The sequence below is a fragment of the Cryptomeria japonica genome, chromosome 5 (assembly GCF_030272615.1).
Source record: "Cryptomeria japonica chromosome 5, Sugi_1.0, whole genome shotgun sequence".
NCBI lineage: Eukaryota > Viridiplantae > Streptophyta > Pinopsida > Cupressales > Cupressaceae > Cryptomeria > Cryptomeria japonica.
Window position 1 is genome coordinate 844996149 of NC_081409.1, and position 7777 is coordinate 845003925.

A 7777-nucleotide genomic window follows, 5' to 3' on the forward strand; every position below is an offset into this window, starting at 1 on the left:
CATCACAAAAATACTGGTTGGTAACTCTCACAGAGTATTACCAGTTCATACAACTTTACCGATTACAACTTTACCGATTACAACTTTACCGATTACCGGTTGTCCAAAAATGAAGACTAGGAAAATGATAATTGTCGCTTCAGTTTCTTCGCTCCACTTGAGATCCTCGAATTTCTTGAGGTCTCCATACTGCTTGAGATCAGTAAACACTTTCTATTAAACACCGATAGCCTATAGACTATAATGCAATACCGGTTTGAAACAAATACCGGTTGAGCATAACTCATACATACAAAAAGTGATCTCAAAGCAAGTGTGTGTCCATCAATGACAATCACAACATAAACATAAAATATGCCAACAATCTCCCCCTTTGGCATTGATGGCAACACTTCAGAAAATTTTGACATCTACGTATTTTACAACAAAAATATGCCATAATCAAAGCTACTCCCCCTAAGCATATACACTATCCCTTTTGCAGAAAATACAATGTATACTACTCCCTTATAGAGATAAACATGAAAGTATACATAGCATGCATTAAAATTTTGAATACAAAATACTACTCCCCCTTTGCCAACAACCACAAAGTGCAGCTGAATAACCCCTATGTCCATTAGCATTAAAATAATAAGAGTTTATGACAATAAAGAGTGAAACTTGTCAAAAACTGACTTAAAGTCTTGCATAAATGTCTTCATGGATACACACCATGACTCAAGTAATGAGGTAGCAACCTCACTCTCTGTTTGCATCTGGGATACCTGTTCCTCCATGGCATCCAAGGTACTCATCTCTTGAGTAACCGTCAAGGCATCCAGATTGAGATAGCATTTCTGAAGTATTTGCAGTCTTGGTAGTAGAACCAGTTGTAGTTCTTGCAAATCCCTGGTCTGGTTGCTGATCTCCAAATCAATTCTTGTAGCCTGAAGCTGAAACCGGTGAATGGTTTGCCCATAAGCGATAAAGGAATCATATGGCATATTGAAGGTTCTTATGAACGTCTACAAATCAGTTTGCAGTTTGTCTTTCTGAGCAAGCACATCATCACAGAATAGATGGGGTTGACATATCTTACTGAGTAATAGATTCCCCTCATCCGGAACATCTTTAATGTCCTTTTGTGCCTTCTGCAGATCAGACCGGAGCTCATTTAACTTTTGATGCTTCTTTTGGGCATTAGCTTCGGCAACATCTTCCAGGCATTACACTTGGTCCTCTACAACTGTGAATAAGAGGTTCAATTGAGCTAAAGAGGAATCGGTACTTGGGAGATTGGTACCGAGAATCAAACTGGTGAGTGTTTCCACCACAGTTTGAATCACATCTTACTCCTTTTTCCTCCTTAGTGCATCCAATCGCTATTGATAAAGCTTAATGCTTTGCAGTAGCTCCGTTTCATTTGCAGACTAGAGGTCAATGGGACTGGTGATGTCAGCCAGTTTGGCTTTATCACCGGTTGCCTTTGGAGTCTCTGTATGAGCACTCTTTGCCGCTTCCTCCTTTTCTTTGGCTTTTATCTTATCTTCTTCTACCTTCTTCTACTCTTACAATTCTTTCTTTCTTTTCTCTTCTTCCTTCATCCTTTCTTCTTCTTTCCATTTCTCTTCTTCTTTCCTTTCCTCTTCCTTCTTCTTCTTCTCTGCTTCCTCTTTCCGCTCTTGTTCCTTCTTCTCTACTTCCCGTTTCTTCTCTTCTTCCTTTTTCTGTTCTTCTTCCTCCTTCTCCGCTTCCTTTCTCTTCTCTTCTTCCTTTCTCTTCTCCTCTTCCTTTCTCTTCTCCTCTTCCTTTTACTTCTTCTCATCCTGTTTCTCCTGTCCTGCCATTTCTAATGGTGTATCAAAGGTAACATCTTCACCGTTCAAGGCATCAACATCAATGGGGTCTATTTGCTCAGTGACCTCTTCTCCCTCACTGTTATACACCTCATCCGGTTTTGCAATTTCCGATTCTTGTTCAGCCTTTTTGTTGGCTTCTGATACTTGGTGCAATCTCTGAGAAGCTTGGGCACGAGAGTGGTTATCTTTTACCACGTCAGGGACTTTCCCTTCTAGCAACAAGAGTCTCCTTCTTTGCATAAAGAAGAGGCCTTTATATTTTCCCATAACTTCATAGAGTTCATAATTGGACACATCAGGAAAATATTGTGCAAATATTTCCTCTCTTATTTCCTGTTCTTTCTCTATGGCAATGCGCCATTTGTTGTCTAAAGAATTATATAAAGAATCTGGTGTCACAGATTTAATTTCTGATCGCGACCGGTCATTAATACATAAATATTGAATGATTGCCTATTCTACTTCCTCCTTCTCATTATCATTGAAATCATCAAAATAATCTACTAAGTCACTCAACACTTTCCTCTTAATATTCTTAATGGTTCTTTGACAATGTGTCAAAGGTTTGTAAGAGGAGATATCAATATTTACTGGTGTTGATGATGCCGGTTCACTGCTAGTTGCCTTTGTCTTCTTCCTCGTTTGCCTAGTCTTCTTAGGCAGTTCTTCAGATACAGTGTCTTCTGAGTCTGGTGTGTTGCTTTTTGTTTTCCGCTTTCTTTCAAAGACTTTGGCAGTAGCAACTTTTGGTTTCCTCTTTGCCGGTGACCGCTTGGTCACTTTAGGACTCGCTGGAGTAACCAGTACCGATATAGATGATACTACCTCCCCTTTCTTCACTAAGGGCTCCTCAACTAGTGTAATCCTCTCCAGATAGGTGTCGATTCTCTTCCCCTTGGGATCAAGCGGTGAGGTGAGTAGGTGAGTAGGGTAGAAGCATACCCATCCAACATGTCGTACATTACCTCATAACCCATAGGCTCCACTTCTTCCTTTCTGGGCTCAATAGCCTCCATTATGAACTCATCTACTTTGATGATAAAGCAGATGTCCTCTTCATACTTCTTGACAATATCACTGGATATTCTCACCCTTTGACTCATCTTGCGTTTGAACTCATCAAAGTATTTGTTCACGACTTCAGGGTGACCGGTTCCAACCACTTGTAGACTTTCCCTAATTTGCTTTGTACCTAGTTGGTCAGCAGACTACTGAATATCACCCACTCCTAGAAAGTAGCCTTGGAAGTAGAAGAACAATCCGACCAATAGTTGTCCAAATTTAAATCTCAAGGCATTGTCCTATTTTATTGACTTCAGGTTCACTAGGAGTTGCCTTTGCATACAGATGCATAAATCAAACGAGGCATCTTCCATAATCATCCTGTACCCAAAATTTACCGCTGCAACAGAGACAGAGTTGATCCTACTAGCATAGAATGTCCGGTAACCTATCACCATGTAGGTATACTTGACCAGATCATCCTTGATGGTATTGATGGGTCATTCCCCTTTGGTCACTCACAGAACCGGTGAGCTTAGTCATTTCAATCTTGTTGATCTTCCTTAGGGTTGACACTTCCCCAATGTTAGAGAAACCAGTGACGACATGAATCACTTCTGGTGTGATGTCATGCATCCACTCTAAATATATTTTGTCATCGTGCACTCTTCTTGGAATGATGCGAATGTGATCATCTAAGAATTCTTCAAGGAAATATACCGCATTGTGAAGCTTCTTCTTTTCCAAGATGTTGAATTCCGGTTTGATCTTCTTTTCCTTTCCACAGAACAAACTCAACTGAGAATGGATCACTAGAGATCCTAGGTCTTCAATTTTACAATCAATGTAATCCGAAGTACCTTCCTCTACTATACCACCAGCAGAAATTTGGGATAGGGCATTACATTTTACCTTTCATTGTATGAAATCAACTAAATCAACAAGTGCAGTAGAGCTAGAGTGAGATGTTGAAGCCATGATAAACAGAGAAACTTGAGAGATACCTTCGAATGTTGAGATTTAGGGCTTGCAATTTCCGCTTCGACACTCACCACTTCAGTTGCTGGATTACCGCTTTGGGTTCTACACTTGACCAATTGATGATATCTTCAGATTCTTCTTCAGGGTTTTGAAATCTCTCTAAATTGCAAGACAAATCGCCTTTTGTCATTCCGCGCTTGAAAACTTCTTCGCTTGAAAATTGATAAGTGAAAATGACTTGAAAATCCTTTTTAAATGAATTCTTCACCTACCATAATAAATGCTCCACTATTAGGGCGTAAACCCTAATTTTCCTTTTACCGTTTTCGGTCTTCTACCAATTAACAGGTATCGCATATCGATTAAGATCTTTTACCGGTGTAAACCGGGGGTTCGAAACATTTCATCGATTTGTTCCCCCTAAGCTTTTATGTTGCTTAGTTTGCTTGTTCAATGACTTCCACATTAGGTGCAGAAACCAGTTCTTCTTGAGACACTTCTTATGGCTTCTTCTTCTAGGTTTTCTTCATATCCACTTGAACAGTTTCAACATCAATCTTTCCTTCCGGAGTGAGAGGCTCAATCATCCAATATATTCTTTCTCATTCTGCAGAACCCGATTTGTTGCAATGATAGCAAATCATTCCAAGTGCTCTCCAAGGTCCATTATTCATGTTTCCATTCTTCCTTTTGCATGTTGCAGCTGTGTAGCCACTACCATGATAGATCAAACAGGTTGCTCTCCATCCGGTTGCTGTTTGATAGCCATCGCTCCCTGACTGATGATTATAGGTAGGTATTAAACCGGTTTGGATTCCAGTTCCCAGAGGGTTCGGGAAGGACTCCTTTCAGGATACCTTCCGGTGGTGTGCATGATAGATCTACATTCAAATGCTCTATTCCCTGACTTGTTACATGCATAACAATTTCCATTGAATCTATTGGATCTGGGCTTATTGTTTAGAAAGTAAGGAAAGTTATTGTAAGCCTTGTTTCTACATACATTAGCAGTATTTCCTTCCTTGAGACAATTAAAGCAAACAGGTTTGAATTTTTTCTTACCTTTATCCTTTGGTGTCGGTTGCTTCTTTGCTGCTACATCTTTTGCTCCAGAGGTCTCACCTTCCTCATAACCAGAAAAACCAAGTCCAATGGTATTCTTCACCGGTTTAGCTGATTCAAGCTTTTGCTCTAGCTTGATAGTGCTCTTATTGAATTTCGCAAGTATTTCCTTTGACTCAGTAAGCTCTTTGGCAATAGCAGCATTGGTTTCCTTCAAGGTTGCATTCTCAAAAATAGCCATGTTTATTTCACCTTGCATTTCCTCTTTTTCCACTTTGCTCTCTTGGAGATGAGCGGCAAGTGCACTGATTTCTTGCTTCAGCTTGGAGATCGCATGATCTTTGTCTTTTACCAGATCTTCAGCTTTTCTCCAGTTCTCAAGCTCTTGATACATCCTGATAGTCACTCCTCCAAGTTCCCTTCTCAGGTTGGCATTAGACTCATTCAGCTTTTCAACTTCTTCAACTAGGGCATCCATGTCCACTTCATCAGAGGAACTGTTTTCAGTTAGCTCCATCAGTTTCTCAGCATGCTCTCTCCTTTTTTTGAGAGAGGCCTTATACTTGACTTTGAGTTCATCATAGGCTTTCTCAGACTGAGTGAGCCGATGAGTAAGTTCCCTCACAGTGTATTCCCCCATATCTCTTTCCAAGTGGTTAAACTTATAGAAAGGTAGGCTCTGATACCAATTGATGAATGCTAAGAGGGGGGTGAATTAGTATACCAGAGAATACTGAACTCAAACACTTTAATAGTTTAGCAGTAAACTGGTATAACACTTTAACTAACAAACCGGTTAATACAAATACAAACCAAACGACAAGTAAGACATTCACCCACAGAAGCACAATCACCATAACACAAGAGATTTTGACATGGAAACCCAAATGGGAAAAACCATGGTGAGATGAAACTCACAAGTAACTATCTGTAGAATAGTAACCAGACCAATTAAGGTCATACAATGTTCTTTACCGGAACAGATCTTGTTAGGAATCTCAATCTCTGTTAGGAGACAAGTCCGATTAAAGACTACCTTGTGACAGGATTTCAGATCCACAGATGTGAACCACCTTGTTAGAGGATTTACAAAGGCTTTTATGGGCCTACCCGGTTAAGGGTTTCCGACTTGTCAAAGATGTGAGTAATCAACAAGTGAATGATCTAGCAAATAGCACAGTCTGCTTGGTTAGATCCATGATAGCTCATTGCTAATGCATTTCAGCATTACTTCAGTCTTCAGTAAATCCACACTCTGTTACAGCACACAGACTTGATCTTCTCTATTAAGATCGCACATACAAAAACTCATCAACCACCAAAAACCCTAACAGCTACACCACCTAAAACCCTAGACATGATGTCCTTAAAAAGGAATTTGATTTCATGTCAGTCCAATAGGATTACATTGCAAGTTCCTAGCTTCATTGCATCTAGACACATTTGATAACATGACACAAATCACCGTCAAAGTGTTGGTAGATGGTAACTCATCACAAAAATACTGGTTGGTAACTCTCACAGAGTATTACCAGTTCATACAACTTTACCGATTACCGGTTGTCCAAAAATGAAGACTAGGAAAATGATAACTGCTGCTTCAGTTTCTTCACTCCGCTTGAGATCTTCGAACCATTTAAGGTCTCCATACTGCTTGAGATTGGTAAACACTTTCTGCAAAACACCGATATCCTATAGACTATAATGCAATACTGATTTGGAACAAATACCGGTTGAGGATAATTCATACATACAAAAGTGATCTCAAAGCAAGTGTGTGTCCATCAATGACAATCACAACATAAACATCAAAAATGCCAACAATCTCCGCCTTTGGCATTGATCGCAACACTTAGGAAAATTTTGACATCTAAGTGTTTTACAAAAAAAATATGCCATAATCAAAACTACTCCCCCTAAGAATATACACTATCCCTTTTGCAGAAAATACAATGTTTACTACTCCCTTACAGAGATAAACATGAAAGTATATATAGCATGCATCAAAATTTTGAATACAAAATACTACTCCCCCTTTGCCAACAATTACAAGGTGCAGCTGAATAACCCCTATGTCCATTAGCATTAAAATAATAAGAGTGTATGACAATAAAGAGTGAAACTTGTCAAAAACCGATTTAAAGTCTTGCATAAATATCTTCATGGATACAGACCATGTCCCAAGCAATGAGGTAGCAACCTCACTCTCTATTTGCATCTGGGATACCTATTCCTCCATGGTGTCCAAGGTACTCATCTCTTGAGTAATCGTCAAGGCATCCAGATTTAGATAGCATTTCTGAAGTATTTGCAGTCTTGGTAGTAGAACCAGTTGTAGTTCCTGTAAATCCCTGGTCTGGTTGCTGATCTCCAAATTAATTCTTGCAACCTGAAGTTGAAACTGGTGAACGGTTTGCCCATAAGCGATAAAGGAATCATATGGCGTCTTGAAGATTCTTATGAACATCTACAAATCATTTTGCAGTTTTTCTTTCTGAGCAAGCACATCATCACAGAATAGATGGGGTTGACATATCTTGCTGAGTAATAGATTCCCCTCATCCATAACATCTTTAATGTCCTTTTGTGCCTTCTGCAGATCGGACTGGATCTCATTTAACTTTTTCACCAAGGCAGTGTTCAAAGCCTTTTGATGCTTCTTTTGGGCATTAGCTTCGGCAACATCTTCCAGGCATTGCACTTGATCCTCTACAACTGTGCATAAGAGCTTCAATTGAGCTAAAGAGGAATCGGTACTTGGGAGATTGGTACCGAGAATCAAACTGGTGAGTGTTTCCACCGCAATTTGAATCACATCTTACTCCTTTTTCCTTCTTAGTGAATCCAATCAGTCTTGATAAAGCTTAATGCTTTGCAGTAGCTCCATTTCA